Source organism: Glycine max, chromosome 14, assembly GCF_000004515.6.
Source record: "Glycine max cultivar Williams 82 chromosome 14, Glycine_max_v4.0, whole genome shotgun sequence".
Classification (NCBI taxonomy): domain Eukaryota; kingdom Viridiplantae; phylum Streptophyta; class Magnoliopsida; order Fabales; family Fabaceae; genus Glycine; species Glycine max.
Genome location: NC_038250.2, coordinates 14,360,379 through 14,377,649, shown reverse-complemented (window position 1 = coordinate 14,377,649; position 17,271 = coordinate 14,360,379).

The window sequence follows — 17,271 nt, the reverse complement described above, 5'->3', positions numbered from 1 at the left end:
TTATCGTTACAAACATCTCAATTTTTCTGTTCCTGAATTGCGCATCACAAATCTCAATATATTATCTTCATTCTTCTTTGACAATCGACCCATGCACATTCATACTTTTCTTTTATATTGCAGTTTCATGTCATCGTTTTCCAGAAGGCATAAACATGACCAAGGTCTTTTTTCTTTTTTTGGTGGGAGTGGGGGGGGATTTTGGGTAAGCTAAGCAATAGTAATGAAAATTTATCAAACTATGGTATTTTTTTATCGTTGAGAAAATAAAAATAAAACAGAAACACGTACCCTAACAAAGGAGGGTACGTTCTACTTCATATGCCAAAATAAAGGATAGAGGCGTAGGAGGACACAGATTGTAAATCTTGAAACTATCTCTATACAAAGAGCCTTGCCTAGCTAATCAATCAGCACAATGATTTCCTTCCCTAAGCACATGACAAAAGGAGATAACCCAAGGCTTCTCCAAGAAGGATCAAATACAATTACTGATGAGTGAAGCATGTGGATGCAATGAAGAATTTTGATTGTGAATCGAAGATAAAGCAGTCACTGAGTGAAATTCACAAATGACATTTTGTAACATATGCTAACAACATCATTTGAAAAAGTGTCATTAATTCAGCATGAACATTGGTAGTGGAACCACAAACCCAGAGTAACCCAACAATCATTCCCCCAAGGAATCACAAAGAATCCCTCCAAAACCCAAATCACCTATATTACTTAGTGAAGAGCCATCAACTTACGTGGCACTTGGGATTATCATATCACATGCCACGTATACCTAACTTAACGTCGTTAACATCACCTCAAACTCATAGAAATAACTTAATTAATGTAGTTTTAACAATTAAAAAATCTAATTGAAGCATTATAAAATTTGAGGACGAAATTTACACATCCTAAATAATTTAGGAATCAAAAATTGATAATTAAGAATAAAAAAATATTTACAAATTATTTTCTGAAAGTGTTTTAACTTTTAATTAAAGGACAAACAAATTGTCCCAGTGTTAGAAAATATTTTTTGAAACCTAACAAGTTAATATTTTTATCTACCATTTACACTTGGAAAGAAAGCATTAAGATACAAAGAAAAACACCTAAAACAATTTGCACATGTTTATTTAGACTTAATGTATTCACTTAGTCTTTTGAGCCTTTTATAAAGAGTTTTGGGATTATTTGGTTAAGGATTGTTGTAGAATTCTCTCTAATTTGCCTTGATTTGAATGATGGAGCATTAAATAATTTATTTAATGCTCTCACCACTAAAACATATTGCTTATATTTTCTTACTTGTATTATAGGTGAACGAATATACTTTTCAAAGTATGATATGTCACCTACTGATAAGTTGTCTTGTTTAATGCGTCTTTCTTTTCGTAGTCTAGGCTAAAATATGTTCATAATTTTATATATTTTTATATATAGGCTAAAATATGCTTGTAATTTCATATATATATATATGACTTTTATTTTTTATTTCTGATAAAAAATTTTCTTAATATTTAAAAAAAATTATATTAAGTTCCTATCATCAACTAAATAACAATATATTTTTTAATTTTAATATTTGATAATATGATTTATAACAACTTAAAAATAACAAGTATTTATTTTGAAATTAAAATTATAATTTTTGATAGCTTAAAACCCCCCCCCAAAATCAATCAAGCCTTCTTACTCTCGGAGAGTAAAGTCCTCCCTCTCCTCATCTACAACGCACTTACCTCCAAACACCTCGATCCACAACCCACCACACCACTTGTCCTCCATAACCTCCAGTGCAACTGTCGACGATCCAACATCCACCATCAAAACGTCGTGCTTATAACATTAACACTAGTCCTTGCTCTTCGAGACTTCAATGCCACCTTCAAACTTGAAACAAATGCTTCCTTTGTAGCCATTAGAGCAGTGCTATCTCAGAATGGTCACCCACTGGCCTTTTTCAGCTAGCAAATATGCCCTGCCTTCAGTATGCTTCTGCCTATGTCCACAAGTTATATGTTGTCATAGAAGCCATAAAGAAATGGTGTTAGTATCTGGTAAGGAGACATTTTCAAATTTATACTAACCACAAAAGCCTCAGTTCCTTACTCTCATAGACTATACAAAGCCCATAACAAACAGAAATGGGCATCAAAACTACAAGGGTACAATTTTGACATTTTAACAAACTTGGAAGCAATAACACAAATATAGATGCTTTGTCTTGCCAACTCTCTAAAGGTGTTTTATTGATAGTTCTTAGTTTTACAGTCCTACAAATTGTAGTCCAGTTACTCAAGTATTTTTCCTCATAAGATGAAGGCAAATAACTGATTAGAAAATTTGAAATTGATGAAAGCATGCAAACAACTTTCAAAGTCTCAAAAGGCTTATTGTACTTTCAGAATTGACTCTTTGTGCCTCAGATTTCCAATCTTCACCACTCCTCCCCAATGACAGGACACTTTAAACTTCAACCAAATTTGGTTAGGCTTGGCACCTCCTTCTACTGGTCAAGCATGTTGTAGAAGCAAAGCTTCATGATGAATCAAAGGTGATTTAAAGGTGTTTTGATGATAACAAAAGATGATGACAAAGGTGATGACAAAAAGCTCAAAGATCAATCAAAGAACAACTCAAGTGAATCAAAGATCAATCAAAGAACAACTCAAGTGAATCAAGAACAATTCAAGAGTTCAAGATAAGAATCAATAAGAATTCAAGACACAAGAAGAAAGTTTAGAGTCAAGAATCAAGATTCAAGGTTCAAGATCTCAAGAATCAAGATCAAGATTCAAGACTCAAGAGAAGGCTTAATCAAGATAAGTATGAAAAGTTTTTCTCAAAAGTTGAGTAGCACATGATTTTTCTCAAAACATGTTTACCAAAGAGTTTTTACTCTCTGGTAATCAATTACCAGATTGTTGTAATCGATTACCAGTAGCAAAATTGTTATGAAAAAGTTTTCAAATTGAATTTACAACGTTCCAATTAATTTCAAAAAGTTGTAATTGATTACAATGTTTTGATAATCGACTACCAGTGCCTTTGAACGTTGAAATTCAAATTCAAATGTGAAGAGTCACATCCTTTCACATAAAAGCTTTGTGTAATCGATTACACTGATTTGGTAATCGATTACCAGTGATTGTTTCTGAATAAAATCAAAAGATGTAACTCTTCAAAAGGTTTTTGACTTTTTCAAATTGGTTTTTAAGTTTTTCTAAAAGTCATAACTCTTCTAATGGTTGTCTTGACTAGACATGAAGAGTCTATAAAAGCAAGGCTTTGTTTTGCATTTGATAACAATCCAATCAATCTCTTACAATCCTTTACAAGCCTTGAATCTCTTTGAACTTCTTCTTCTTTGTACCAAAAGCTTTTTGAAGTTTTCTGGTTTTCCAAAACTTGAAAACTTGTGCTATTCATCTTTTCATTCTCTTCTCCCTTTGCCAAAACGAATTCGCCAAGGATTAACCGCCTGAATTCTTTTTGTGTCTCTCTTCTCCCTTTTCCAAAAGAACAAAGGACTAACCGTCTGAATTCTTTTGTGTCTCCCTTCTCCCTTGTCAGAGAATTCAAAACGACACAGTCTGAGAATTCTTTTGATTCTTCCTTTTTCCTAATACAAAAGTGTTCAAAGGACTAATCACCTGAGAATTCTTTTGTATCCCCATTCACAAAGTATCAAAGGTTTAACCGCCTGAGATCTTTGTCTTAACACATTGGAGGGTACATCCTTTGTGGTACAAGTAGAGGGTACATCTACTTGGGTTTGACTGAGAACAAGAGAGGGTACATCTCTTGTGGATCAGTTCTAGTGGAGGGTACATCCACTAGGTTCAAAGAGAACAAGGGAGGGTACATCCCTTGTGGATCTTTGCTTGTAAAAGGATTTTTACAAGGTTGAAAGAAATCTCAAGGACCGCAGGTCGCTTGGGGACTGGATGTAGGCACGAGTTGTTGCCGAACCAGTATAAAAACTCTTGTATGTTTGTCTCCTTCTTCCCTACTCTTTTACTTTCCGCTGTGCATTTTAATTTCCGCTTTTACTTTTGGTTAAGTTTCTCTTCTACTCCTTATTCTCTTAACAACATAGTAAAAGCCTTAGAAGAGTAAATTTTTAATTAGTAAAGGCTTAGGAATAATTAATTAAACCCCTCCTTCTTAATTATTCTGAGGCCACTCGATCCAACACATGTACTTTGACACTAAAGATTTTGTTTGCAACTACACTATTTGTCAGCAAAACCAATACCTGCCACACCAGAAGCCGGGTTACTTCACCAAAGCTTTTGTTTTCTAACCCAAAGTACACAAAGCCCTTTGTGTTCTACTAACTCATCGAAATCCCCAAAACCATCCATTGTGCTTAACACCTCTCAAACCCTTCTTCCCACATCTCCACCAATAGATTCCCTTTCCCATTCCTCGACCTCTATGCCCCTTCCACGTATCCAACCTTCATGGGGCCGTCCCTAACCACCCCCTTGGAAATCACCACCAACATTAATTTCAGGATATGGTAGAACATAAATCAATAATTTAATATAACATACAACAAGTACAAAGGAAAATAATTTAAGAGAAATTTTTTAATAAGCCTAGGTTAAAGCGCGCCCCCACGCACTGGTAGAAAATTCTGATCGCTTCTCTCCCAAGATATGACAATCTGTTGGTTCCGATCGTGTTAGACATGACAATGGGGCAGGGCGAGGATGAGTATTGTCTCCCCAATCCCCGAACCTGACTCCCCAACATGTCCCCATACCCGTATCCGATATCTGACAGGTTAAAATTTATTATCACATTCCCGTACCCATTGGGTATCGGGTATTCCCGACCTAGTCCCATACCCGATTCAAATTAGAAAAATAATTTTTTTTGTAAAAAAAATATTAAAATTTGATTTTAGAAAAAATAATTAATTTTTAAACATTTATTGTTAACTACTTATATATCAATAAATTTATTATAGTGCATGTGTCTACAAAATTCGTTAAAAACAGAATATTAAATCATGTAAAAATTCTAAAATAAAATTAACTAGTAATAAATAAAATTAAGACTAACATATTTGTCTAGCGTGATTCCATAATTTTTTAAGGTAAATAAAATACACCAAATATGAAACAACATAACTCAAATGTTCATTAGTTCAAATTACACCAAATTAGAAATAACTAGAAAATGAAAACAATGTCCATCATCAAAATAACCACCAACTTCATCAAAGATGTCATCAACATTTCTTCCTCAAAGTGGTATTTATAAAATCAAACATCATATTTTAGATGTTGTTTCAAATCATAAAATCATACATCACATTAGTAAATAAGTATAATTATTACTTTATTGATCAACAATAATGTCTACTAATCTTGCAAATAGTGAGTAATGTTACTGACCAAAGATCCACCTATATTTTAAAATTTTTGAAAAATTAGATATGAATAATGATATTAAAGTTTTTTTAGAACAACTAAAAGTAAATATACCTTCATTGTCGGATTCAATCTCATCAGTAAAAGTTGATTCTTCAATTGATCTAGAACCTATAAATAATAATTATAAAATAATAAATAACAAGTTATAAGTTTTAAAAATATAAGCAATTCATAAAGTATCACATAAGCATTCAGAATTTTTCCTGCATTCTCTGAATTCCATAACCAACTTTTAGAACACATCAAAGCTTCTAAAGTAGTATAATGAAGTCAGCTACAATGAGGAGTTAATATCTGACCTTCAATACTAAATGTCGATTCATAAGCTACAGTGGAGATCGGAATAGCTAACACATCCCTTGCAATTGCTTGTAGTGTTGGATACTTTAGCTCATTCAATTTCCACTACATTAAGATATCAAAATCAGAACTTCTTGGTAAAAATTCATCCTCTAAGTAATGATCTAACTCTATTTTCATAGTTGAGGTTCTTGCCCTTTTCTTTCTTTCAATGTATCTATCATAATCACACAATTTACTCTTTCCATCACTAACCACATCTGGCAATTCAAAAGAACTAGTAAAATCTTGATGCTTTTGGCTTGATATTCTGAAACCAAATCATAACACAAGTTTCGGATTCTATTAACTTGTGAAAAAAAATCCATGGGGTAAATTGATTCAAAGTAAAACTCAAGCAACTCCATTTTGTATCTTGGATCTAAAACAGTAGCAACTCCCATGATCACATGAATAACACTCCAATAAGAATCAAATTTTTCTAACATCTTTTCTGCCATTTTTTGAATCACTTCATTAGGGGAATTGACCCATTCAGATAAAGCCATATTGATCTCACAAATTTGAGGAAAATAAATGTTGGCAATTGGATATTTTGTACCAGAAATCATTTTTGTAATATCATTAAATATGGCCAACCTCTCACACACTTCCTTTGCAAATTCCCATTGTGAATCACTGGGAAAACAAGAGTATTGAGTTTCACGCTGCTTTAATCAGGAAAACACATCCTTATATGATATTGCAACATCAAGCATCTTATAAGTTGAATTCCATCTAGTTGGACAATCTAAACTCAACTTTTTGGTGCAAGGGATTCTCAATTGTTTTGCAGTTCCTTGAAATTTTTCCAGCCTTTTAGGTGTTGCAATCCAATATGCTACAGTATCTCTAATTTTTTCCACTCTATCCTTCACAACTCCTAAACCATCTTTTACTATCAAATTTAAGATATGTGCACAACAATGCATATGAAGAAACGCTCCTTCCTTAATTAAAGTGCCTAATTGCAACTTATCCTTAATTTTTCAATCATGCAATCATTTGTACTACAATCATCCAAAGTGATAGTGAACAATTTTGTATCAATGTTCCAATCTGGCAAACACTTAACAATGCATTGCAAAGTCTTTCACTTGTGTGAGGTGAAGGAACATAAATGAACCTAGTATATAATATAACAATAAATAGTTTAATCACACTATCACACAAAAAGATCTAACACAATATATCAACACAAAATTATCTAACACAAAAAATTCTAAAAAATATCCAACGCAATATATTGGGAAGCTATAAAATTAAGGATGTTGCTAGCCTCAAAATGCGACTTTGAAAAGTCCATAAGCTATCAATGTAATGAGTTGTGACAGCCATATACCGTTTCTTTTGGTTGCTTGCAATCCACATATCTGATGTAATTGTCACCCTTCATTCATTTGTATTCAACAGCTTCATAACAATTGATTTTGCAAAGTCATAAACATTGAATATCTCTTTCTTTATAACGTTTCGTGAAGGACATTGAAATTGTGGTTGGAGTGTAGCTAAAAATATTCTAAACCCAACATGATTCACTATTGAAAGTGGATATTCATGCATGATAATAGCACATGCAAGATCCTTCCTTGCATTTTCTTCATTATAACTTTCAGCAGTCAATTCTTGTCTACCTTGTGTAACCTTAGGAATAAGAAATGTTTGTACCTTCCCTTTTTCAAGTAACCTTTTCTAAATGCATTTCTCCATATGGGCATGCAAATGCTTTGTCCCATTCTTTGATGCTCCCTCGAGAAACTTTTTGCAGTATTTACATTGGGCCTTGTCTTGCCCATCAATAGTTTTAATCTTATCAAAATGGTTTCACACAATACTTTTGAGCCTCCCTGATGCCTCTCCATTGCAGTTACTTTTTGTGCATTTATGTTTCAATGAAATTTTCAATGGGGAGTTTTTCTCACCGGAAAGCGCACCGGGTTGTCAAGTATTTAAAAATTAAAACGGATGAATCCGAGTATCGAACACAGGGAACTAATGTTAGCCTAAATTAAGTTCAGAATCGAAGCATTGTTGAGAGAACATGTGTAAGAGATACTTTCAAACAAAATTTTAAAAAAACTTGTATGCTAAAAAGAACTATAAAATGCAAGGTAAATAAAACGACAACAATAGGTAGATATGTTGGGTCTTTCTAACAAACAAGCTGATGCATAGAAATATATTTCTCTAATCAATTGTGCTCTTGTGTTCTATGCTGTAGCCTAAATTACTAAACCCTCGATCCCTCGTCAGGCTGAATATCCAAGCTTCTTCCGCAAATCCCTTATGTAAGACTACACCCGATTTAGACAGCCCTCTTAGGTTTAGACTAACTTAAACTGAGTTTCGTCCGTAAATCCCTCATGTAAGACTAGACTCAGCTCAAGTAGCTTACTAAAGTTTACCTTAATTTAGCCTAAGCTTCATCTGCAGATCCCTTATGTAAGACTAGGCTTAAACTAAACAACATTATTGTAATAGCATAATTAAAACCAAAACTTAACTCGCAGATCCCTCATGTAAGGCTAAGTTTCAATCCTATTTCAATCAAGTTCTAAGGCAACAGTGAATTTTTCAATGCTAAAGTCACCTAACTGTGCACACAAATGGGTGATCAAACCAAAAGCATACAAACATTAAGCATTGAAGGAAGCATTGAAAACAAAAAACATAATCAATTAGATATTAGGTATTTACATTAGTTGTTCATTAGAAATCCCCAACTAAGGTGTTTAGCTAGCCATTACAAAGAAACCCTAACAATAAATGAGATTAAAAGCAGAGAATGATAGTTCCTTACACAAGAAGGGGGATTCCTCCTCCTCTTCTCAGCATCTGACACTCACTCTCTACTCAATAATCTCTCTCAAATGACAAAACCTAGGTTTCAATGCACAAGTTGCTCCTCTTTTCTGCTTCTAGGGCTCTTTTCCCCAAATAGGCCTGTGGCTGCTCTGGAATTCTGTGCCCTGGCCGTCTGTAAAAGCTGTCATAAAGGTGGTAAAAGTTGTTGCCCTAATTCTTTATAAGACAGGCTTTAAATAGGCTCTGAAACCGCGACGCTGCACTTAGCGCCACCCTCGCGCTTAGCACGGGTAAGTGAAATTGGGCTTAGCGCCAGTCTCGAGCTTAGTCTGGCTGAAGGCACCTGCTGTGCTTAGTGCACTGATCTCGTGCTTAGCGCACGGCTTTCATGTTGATGCTCTGCCAGATTCTCCTTTGCGCTAAGCGCAGCTGTGCTTAGCGGTTGTCGCAACCTACCCTTCGGCAGGAGGGCGACGCGAGGGCTCACGGGTGCGTCTTCCATGGGAGAAAGATGCACGGAGTCGCCACCAACGTTAATTCGAGAAAAACATCAGAAAAACCGAAAAGGTGTGGTCTACGAACTTTAAGTGTGAAAGGTTCGGGAGTTGTATTTACGCATGGGGAAGGTATTAGCACCCCACACGTCCGTCACAAAGGATGTCAGCCTTTAATCGAGTGTGCAAAGACGTCTTCAAACTGTTTTATTTTCCCTTTTTCACGTTTTTATGTCTTTTTATGCCTTTTTATATTTTTTATCCTTTTGTGGCCGACAAGCGTGTTTCCCCTTGCTCCTACGTATTCCTCAATTGTGATAAGGAAATTAGACCTACGTAGTTCTTTCAAAAGGGGCGAATCAAGTGATTCTTTTTACTTGGAAGGGGGTCATTTAAGGCGTTGGACCTTAAAATGATCCATTTTACTTGGTGAGAAAGCTAAGGCGTTGGACCTCTAACCATCTCACGAGGTTGACAAAAGCGGGGCTTTTGCTCCTACGTATCCTCCATCGAAGAGGAAATCAGACCTACATAGTTCTCGCAAAAGCGGTAAAGTTACATGTTGATTTTATGCTTTTGAACGGTCCATGTTAACCGATAAAAGCAAAGAGGATTGTTTAAGGCGTTGGACCTTAAAACAGTTTTTAGTGATTTTTTGCGGACAAAGCTAGATTTGTGAGTTGATTTTAGCCTTAGTTTCACTTTGGTTATTAGTCAATTGATCCAAGGAAACTTTCAAAGAAAAACGTCCGATTGATTTTTTTTATTATTTTATTCAAAGATAATTTGATTATTTTATTATTATTTTGTTTTTGTTTTTGTTTAACCGAGATTACAATGTGAATGATCGGTTAGATTTTGTTTTAATAGCGATAAAACGAGATTACAACGCAAATGATCGGTTGAAATTCATTTTATCATTTATTAGGTGAGAAAACGACTTAAATAAACGGTTAAAGCATGTTAAAAACGGAAGAAAAGAAAACTGAAAGTAAGCGATATTAAAGTGAAAGTACACAAAACAAGTAGGGACCACTAAGGGTGTATAGAATGAATTGAAAGATTCGATTTCGGGAACTTACCGGTTGAAGACCGAAGAACGACGAAGAATGAACGAAGAACGGTGAAGAACGATGAAAAATTTCCACAGAATCGCTTACGGAAGCGTTACGGAAGCACTTCGACTTGATTTTTCTTCACGAAAACGTGTTTTTTTGCCCAAAATAGCCGAAATGCATAGCTAAGGGGTGATGAGTATTTTTTGAAACAGCCCCCCTCCCCTATTTATAGGGAAAAAGAGAGGTGTTTGCCGCCCAGAGACTTAATGAAGAAGATTTCTAAGCGCACCCGAATTACTAAGTTCAACATATTTTTCGTATTTTACGAAAAAGTTACGGAAGCCTTACGAAAGTGTTTTGGATTTGATTTTCATCTTTTTTTCTCTTCCCTTTCACCAATGTTAAGTGAAATATGCTTACCCAAGGTTTTCGAAAATTTTATAGAAGCCCCGAAAATCATTTTTCAAAAACGTGGAGGAGCTTGCCGCCCAGTTGCTTCCTCCTTAAGCAACCCAACTTCCAAAATGTTCTAGAAGGGCCTAGACTCGAATTGTTATTTACACCCCTAGTATACTAAATACACCTGCTTTGCGCCCTTTTTGCTAATTCTTTTTCCGTAACGTTACGGAACCTTATGGATTACGTAACGATACTTGTTTTCTTTCCGTAATGTCATGAAGCTTTACGGATTACGCAACCATCCCCTCTTTGACTTCCGGAATGTTACGAAACTTTATGGATTGCGCAATAATGTTTCCTTTTCAACTCCCAGCATGTCACGGAACTTCACGGATTGCTTAACGATGGGTGTCAAGTTCCTCGAAGCGGTCATGTGAAGGTCTCATCCCACCAAACAGATGATCCCCGGACAAAATTAGGGTATGATAGTTGCCCCTCTTTACTTACCTTTTATTGGAGATAGGAGGAAAGTAAAGATAAGACACTGATTTCGTCCGGCTTAGCCTCTTCCGTAACTAATCTGTGAGGATTCCCAAAGGCCATCCTTTGCCCATCATGGGGATTTAATTGATCTTCATTACAATAGTTCCAACCAAAACGATTTGAAATAATTGAGTCTCATCTCTCCTTTTTCTCTGAACAACACAAAACAAAAAATAACATAATATACACGTATACACATTTTTTGGTGAAGGAAACGATTGGGAAAATAACAAAAACTGTATTTTCCCCTCACCGGGGGCTCCGTACTTGATAACGGAGGATGCATGAACAGCGCTACGCAATCGATTCATAGGACTCCGGACTCAATGATAGAGGATGCACGAACAGTGCTAGGCAATCAATTCGTGGGGCTCCGGACTTGATGGTGGAGGATGCATGAACAACGCTAGGCAATCAATTCACGGGGCTCCGGACTTAATGATGGAGGATGCACGAACAACGCTAGACAATCAATTCGTGGGGCTCCAGACTCGATGGTGGAGGATGCATGAACAACGCTAGGCAATCAATTCATGGGGCTCCAGACTCAATGATGGAGGATGCATGAACAGCGCTAGGCAATCAATTCATGGGGCTCCGGACTTTATGGTGGAGGATGCATGAACATCACTAGGCAATCAATTCATGGGGCTTCGAACTCGATGGTGGAGGATGCATGAACAGCGCTAGGCAATCAATTCATGGGGCTCCGGACTTGATGATGGAGGATGCACGAACAGCGCTAGGCAATCAATTCATGGGGCTCCGAATAAGATTTGATGGTGGAGGATGCATGAACGACAATCAATTCATGGGGCTCTGAATAAGATTTGATGGTGGAGGATGCACGAACAGCGCTAGACAATCAATTCATGGGGCTCTGCATAAGATTTGATGGTGGAGGATGCACGAACAGCGCTAGGCAATCAATTCGTGGGGCTCCGGACTCGATGGTGGAGGATGCATGAACGACAATCAATTCATGGGGCTCCGAATAAGATTTGATAGTGGAGGATGCACGAACAACGCTAGACAATCAATTCGTGGGGCTCCAAATAAAATTTGATGGTGGAGGATGCACGAACTGCGCTAGACAATCAATTCGTGGGGCTCCAGACTCGATGGTGGAGGATGCATGAACGACAATCAATTCATGGGGCTCCGAATAAGATTTGATTATAGGACCGAATGGTCCACCGAATTCTTTCACCTAAAAGGCGAACATGCTTTAGCAAGGAAAAATAAATCATTCACGAGAGCACCATGTTTTAGAGAAACAATATGCTTATGCCAAAATAGTTTTCCTTGTAACCGAAAATGAAGGGTAGGATGTCAACGTTTAACTTTTAAATGAACATTTAAGGGAAACATCGGGTCAAACTGAAACTGGGAATAAAATCACTCATGGTGTATAAAAACTCACCTAGGTAAGTGTTTTACCCTAATTCCAAACCATAGTTGCACCATGACTTTATTTTGCACATGATTTCCTATTGAACCAAAAGATTACACGCGCGATCACAGATCAATAGGATTTTCTCGAGGGTAGTGTTTTTGGAGAGGAAGCTGGGTGTTTCGGTATTTTCCTCCTTGTTTATGTGGGGTGGGACATCGCCAGTTGGGAGCGACCTTGAATGGCAATCCCAAAGGAAGAACCACTTCAAAAATGGGTTTTCCCTTTGCCGACGGTCATTTACCTCACCGAAAATTTATTTGGTCCGAAGACCTTCTGTTCTCTTTCTTGGTTTCCTTTATCGATCGGGAATTATTTTGTTTTCCTCCGATCTTTTCCTTTTTACTTTCTTCCGATCTTCGATCAGGAATCCTTCTTTTCCTTTTCTTTTCTTTCTTTTCATTTCTTCCTTTTCATTTCTTTCTCTCCCTTTTTTTTCGATCTTTGATTGGGAATTCGGGTTTTAGCATTTGTTATTCGCTCTCCCTTGAGGAGATTCTGTTGTCCTCTTCTTTGGGGGGGAGGATGAGGATTCTCTTCATGGGCCAAGGTTCAAGGTAGCTTATGGTTGTGTCTCAACATGGTCTTTTCACCACGCGTGCACGATTTTGATATTTGGGGCAAAACAAATTCATGTGTCAGAGTGCTGGTTTCAGGTTAAACTCCCATATTATTTCCACGAGGCGCGCATAACAATGATGATTTGGAAACAACGCGCAAAATTAGTCATGCATACAGCTAGGTGGGTACTCAAGCATCCAGTTTATGGCATTATGATACTAAGGCTTGGGATTTACACAAGTAGACCCAACGTTTCCAAATTATGTTCTTTCATTGGTTCAACGAATCCATCCATTCTTATCTCGTTTATTTTGGAAAATAAACTCTTAGTGTCAATTTCTTGTTTACAAAAGATATGTTTGCTCTCTACGAATGATTTGTGCTTCCTTATGACCATAACATGCCGACCTTCGAGGTCTTTCTTTCTCTTTTCTTTTAGTTTCATTTTTTTCTTATGCACGTTTGCAAAAAAAACTATACATCCATCGTTATCTATGAGAAAAGCTTTCTTCTCTGTACACCTGCGTTCCTATACACGAAAAAAACTTTTTTCTCTATAAACACACGCATTGAAAAACTCTTTCTCTCTATACCGACATGGTCTATATAAAATCTCTATTCCTTTTCAAAGATTTCTTTTCCCCTTTTCAATATACACTCGTTGTTTATATAAAAATTTCCTTTATATACACTTATTGCTCATATACAAGAATTTCTTTTCTTTTCTTTATATACAGATATGACATTTTTTTCACAACGTCTCTTTCTTTCTCTATTCTTGGCGTTATTACGAAGTTTGTTTGTTTGTTTTATTTTTAAGATGACGCTCCTAAACAAAAACTCTACACGATTCCGGAATTTCATAAATATTATCGACAATAACGAAATAAGCAATAACGCAACAATCCAAACAAAATGTATGCACAAAACAAATGACAATCGAAAAAAAACAACAAAAACAAACGTTAGTCCCTCAAGTCATAGAAACAAGATAACATACATAAAAATGAAAAGAATACGAATCTGGGGATCCCACGGTCATGTGGCTCCGCATGCCACTGGACTCTTGGGTCATGGTAACAAAAGGTGGGGTGGTCGACAAAAGCAGGGCTTTTGCTCCTACGTATCCTCAATTTGTGATGAGGAACTCAGACCTACGTAGTTCTTGATAACTGTGAGACTAAAATAGTCTCGGTGTTTTCTTCGCTAAAATGCGAACATGCTCTAGTAAAGAGACAAAACTTCCAACTGATCAGAGCAACATATGTTTTTTGGATGAAAAACAATGTGTCTATCGGGGAAGGAGAGTATGCTGATGAAATTTTCTCATAACCATAAATGAGATTTTGGATGTTAGCATTTCGTTTCTAAACGACCATTTAGAGGAAACACTGGGTCCAACAAAAATAGAAGAAAATCACTCAAAGTGTATCAACCTCACACAGGTAAGTGTTTCATCCTAATTCCGAACCATAGATATGTCATGACTTGATTTTGCAAATCACTTCCTATCAAATCAAAGATTACATGCATGATCATGGATCAATAGGACTTTTTCTTGAGATTTTTCTTTGTGGGAATTTTGGCTTTGAGTGTTCTTGGCCTTTTCCTTTTCTGTTTTTGTTTAGTGTGAGGTGAACAAGTCACCGACGCACAGGATTTTGGTTGGCAATCAAAGGGAGAGGGCCACTTTAGGTCATGGGTTCCATTCTTTTTTTTCGTTTACTTGGTGACAACTCTGTATTGTTCAAATATTGTCTGGTCCAAAGACCTTTCTGCATGTTTCTTCTGTTTTCTTCCGATCTTTGATCGGGAACTTTCTTTCTTTTTTTTTTGCTTTCTCCCACTCTTTGATTGGGAATTTTTTTTTTTGCTTTCTCCCACTCTTTGACTGAGAATTTTCTTTCTTTTTTTGCTTTCTCCCACTCTTTGATTGGGAATTTTCCTTTTTTTTTTTGTTTTCTTCTGAGTGCAAGGATTGACATTCTCACCCTGGGTCAAGGTTTATGATAAGTTGGGATTTTGGCTCAAGGCTTGTAGAACGGCTGGTCATGATATATGTCAGGGTTTGGCCAGCGGTTCGGGGATAAAGGGGATGTCCCACATTATTTCCGTGATACACATGCAACAATGATGATTAGGAAATTTTATGCAAAACTGGTCATGCATGCACCCATGTGGACACTCAAGCATCAAGTTTTTATGGTCATGTGACACTAGGGCTCAAGATTCATTTTCCCTATTTTAAGTCAACCCAATGTTTCCAAAATATGCTCCTTTATCAATTTATGCATTCATCCGAGTTCATTTTGGGCGTTCGGGAAAATTTTCACAGCATTCACCCTTCAGGTGTATACACATTTTTTCCAAAAAACTGGTTATGATCAGTGAATCTTTTTTCAAAGAAAAGCTGGAAGTTATTTCTCTTCAAAAGCATGTTGGCTTTTTAGCCGAAAGATATATTTTTTGTTCTCTTTTTGTTTTTTTTTTTTTGCATGAGGTATTTTGCTACCTAAACATGTGTATATTTTTGTGAGGTATTTTTGCTATATACATGCATATCCAAGGTATCTTGCTACCTAAACATACATATATATATTGTGAGGTATTTTTTGCCACATACATGCATATCCAAGGTATCTTGCTACCTAAACATACATACATATATATATATATATATATATATATATATATATATATATATATATATATATATATATATATATATATATATATATATATATATATATATATATATATTGTGAGGTATTTTTCTATATACATGCATATCAAAGGTATCTTGCTACCTAAACATACATATATATATTTTGTGAGGTATGACTACCTTCCGAGCTTGTGCTTGTTTTATTTAAATTCCTAGGATCATGAACAACTAGGTGTGTCCTACTATGACTGGAGAAACAATGGTGATCAAATAACAAGCAGAGATTTAAAAGGTACTAGGTTGCCTCCTAGTAGCGCTTCTTTAACGTCTTGAGCTGCTGGACGCGTGATGACTTGTCGGTCACGGACCTAGTACTTTGGCTTTGGACTTGGTCGCCTATTGGTCGGCCATGTGTCGTAGACAACGCTCTAACCTTTTTTGTGGATGAGCTGAGGTGAACTCTAGAGGTGGTGGCGGTGTGCCTATTGCCCGCTGTCAGCCATCCCCAGGCTGCTATGGTGTCTCGCCCTGCGCCTGCCTGGGGGCGCAGTACTTCTTGATGAAAGTCTGGTTAATGGGGGGCCTAATGACCTTGTTGGGGGCGACGGATGCTTTGTAGAATTGAGAAAGGCCTGTAATCAGAGCTAGAAACCCCAAGACCCTGTTGAACTTCTCCGGGTCCACTGGGTGTCTTGCGGGCGCAATCCTTGCAAACAATGGATGACATTAGAAATTAGTTGAGAGAAGTGCATACTTACCTATGTCACGATGGTATGACCTTGCTGGGGGGGACGAGCACCCTGTAGGACTGACAGAGGCCTGTAACCCGAGCTGGAAACCCCAGGGCCCTGTTGGACTTCTTCGGGTCCACTGGGTGTCTTGTGGGCGCGACCCCTGCAAATAGTGGATGACATCAGAAATCAGTTGAGCAATGTGCATACTTACCTATGTCACGATGACACAGACCAACTGATACTTCTGTAGGGGGAGATCGACATTGTGGTCGCTGAGCATAATGTTGCTAAGTGGCAACGTCATCTATATCTGTGTAAGAGTGATCATGTTGGTGCACATGATGTGCACTCATTTCTTTGTAACGGCACGGGTGAAATCTTGCCCCAGTATACATAGTGGTTGTACGATAGCCTCCTCCTCTAGTTGTGCTCGAACAGTTGGCCCTCCTCCAGGATCAGGGGGTGGCCCAGGAACTGAACTGATAAAAGGAAACTACTGGCCCCCGTAACCTGGAGCGCAAGTCTCAGTTAAGCATTAAGGGCAGAGGACCTTAAATTCTCTTAAGGTGCAAATGTGGAGCCCACTGAAAGTGAGGACACGTAGCCCTCTAAAGTCGGGGACGTGTCACCCTTTGAAGGCGAGGGCGTCCAGCCCTCTAAAAGCGAGGGCGTGCAACCCACTAAAGGAGAGGGTGTGCAGCCCTCTGAAGGCAAGGACGTGCAACCCTCTAAAGGTGAGGACGTGTAGTCCTCTGAAGGTGAGGGCGTGTAGC